Consider the following 2,629-nt stretch of genomic DNA (forward strand, 5'->3'; position numbering starts at 1 on the left):
GTGCCTTGTGCGTGAATGTCCTCGTTTGATCATCCTGTATGAAAAATGGGGAAAAGAATCCTACCCAAGACCATCTAACGTCCTATTATGCCTAAGGTATGTGCAAAGTGTGATGTAGGACGTTAGAAAAACCGGTGAAAATCCCGTGTGATCAAATCCCCCCAGACTTGAGGTTTGCTCCTCCTCAAGTAAGTTGTGTAGCTATGAAACTATCCAGGGGTGAATAAAATATAATCAGAAAACAAATGGGTTTGAAGTAGATTGGTGGTACGGGTTAGAGTCGTTGTGAATGAAATCGGGTTTAATGTACTCTATCTTCTACAACATTCAAACGAAAGTTTATCAATGGGATTTCTATTGTTTCCCGCAACCTAAAATGGAATATCTCTTACTTGCCGAGCATGTCTCCTAAACACATCCCAATCGAGGTCTCTAGAAATTACTTGGCCTACACTTTCACTATTTTTCTTCGCCCTACCTCTTTCCTTTTTACTCTTGTTTTTGCATTCCTTTTCTTTTTCTTTCTTTTTCCTTTTCGTGCAATCCCGGGCTTCTAGGACGTTGGAATTTGACAAGTGTCACTTCTCTTCTTTTTTTTTTCTTGTCCCACATCTTAGACCCGAACCCTCGTTTTCGACGCACTCATGTCCCCGAATGATTTTCATTAACGAGATGATGACAGAGGAGTGTCGGGTTGCATCGTATTTTATAGGGTTTGTTGCTTTCTATAGGCTTCATAACTTAGAGATCAAAGGGTGGTTCTTAGGGAGACGTTTCGTGCTTGGTTCGTAACTTCTACTCCATCTAGACTTTAGGAGACAAAATCATCCCACGTAACATCCATTCGCTCTAGGGTTGGATCAGCTATTTCTACCTCACCCGACAATCCATTCGGCTCTTTAGATAAATCTAAACTTAGCTCCTAGAACCTCACCAAACCAATCCTTACTCTATACCCCCACATTGTTATCCGACCAAATTTTCGAGAGGAAAACCTTATGCAAGTGTGTGTGGGTGGTCCTAGATCTATATGCACATATGCAACCTATTAGTGGCGATTCATGCAAGTATGTACAAAATGCAAGACTTGTTTTGTTTTTTTTTTTATATATTTTTTTTTCGATGGATATGGAATGCATGATTCTAAGTGCAATTGATGCATGATGTGTAGGGTTCATGGATATGGAATGCATGATTCTAAGTGTCACTCCCCCCCCAGACTTGAATCAAACACCGTCCACGGTGTTGACTCTCGTCTAGTGAAGAGTTTTCAAAGAGAAATAAGGAATGAATGGAATGAGGGAATGATTGCGTTACCTTTTTCGATGAGGCGGAATCGCATTCCAATATCTCTTTTGCGGTTATCGAGAGCCCATGAAGCCTATGCAATGTTAGGGAACTACAGTGCAATGCGATGTTAGCTGAAATGATTGCAAAGGGGTGAGGGTGAAGAGGGAGGACCGAGCGGGCCTTTAGCAGGACCCGTGAGATGAGTATCCTTGGTCGGATTCTGTGCCAATATCCGTCTGGACTTCGAATTTGATGCCTTCTTGGGTGAGAAGAGGTAGTATAAAGTAAGTCATGTTGAATGATCGACACCTACTCTCGACGTCTACGAACCTCCATAAGATGTCTCCGTTCTGTTCTTTGACTAGGCCATTTTCCATGAGATGAATGAAGTTGATTGTGTCTCCATGAATGGCGTCGTCTATGTATGGTCCGAGGTTGATTTCTACGCTTTCTGCAATCAAAGTGACTATACCTCCAAAACAAATTGAACCAAGATCGGAAGAGAGCACCGATTGAGTTCAGTGATTGAGACGACTTGTGGATCTTCTCGTGCGAGTAGTGCGCAGGCCATGAACTGCTGGAGATAGCGAATCGCGGGGTGTCGGATCATGAGGGTTTCGAGTTCCCATGGGCGGAAAGTGCCCGCTGCGATTTCCATCCAGAAGGTTCGGGCTTTGGTGACTGTGATCTTCGGAATCGCTGCGTTGGTGCTCATCTCGACGCCCAGAATTTCTGCAAGTTGCTCCGTCCGGAGATAGAATTGCCGCCCTTCAAGTCTGAAGCCAAAGTAACCTTCCCGGGGGTTACCATTAGTCGGGATGAAGCATTTGAAGGTGCAGGCGAATTCTGTTGTCAGTCTTCGGTAAGCTCGAGGGTTGGCTTGGAAGAGGCGATTCCAGCCCGCGAGTTGAAAAATATCCCTGATTCTCTCGTAGAGTTGCTTTGGTAGGATGCGGTGATGCACGAACTTTGAAGTTCTGATTCCTCAATTTTGGACTCGATGTAGGGCGAGTGCTTCCTCGTCGGATTGGGGTTGGAATGGAGTTGGTTCCACAAAAGGTGCATCAGCATTGATGGGAGCCGTATCTAGCCAGACTTGAGAAAGGCATTCCCTGCGGCTTGAAGTCATGGAGGATGGGTATTCTGTCCGAAATGTACATGCGCACCTTGCCCCAGCGACTTCTGGAATCCATCTGAAATAGCTAAAAAAATGTCAAGAATTTGTCAGAATAAACGGGCGGGCCGCCTGCTTTCCCGGGCGGTCGCCCGTTTTTCTTGGATTGAAACAGTGGATTCCAGGCGACCGCTCAGGCGGTCGCTCCAAACGGGTCGGGCGGGG

The sequence above is a fragment of the Tarenaya hassleriana genome, unplaced genomic scaffold, assembly GCF_000463585.1.
Source record: "Tarenaya hassleriana unplaced genomic scaffold, ASM46358v1 Cleome83, whole genome shotgun sequence".
Lineage (NCBI taxonomy): Eukaryota > Viridiplantae > Streptophyta > Magnoliopsida > Brassicales > Cleomaceae > Tarenaya > Tarenaya hassleriana.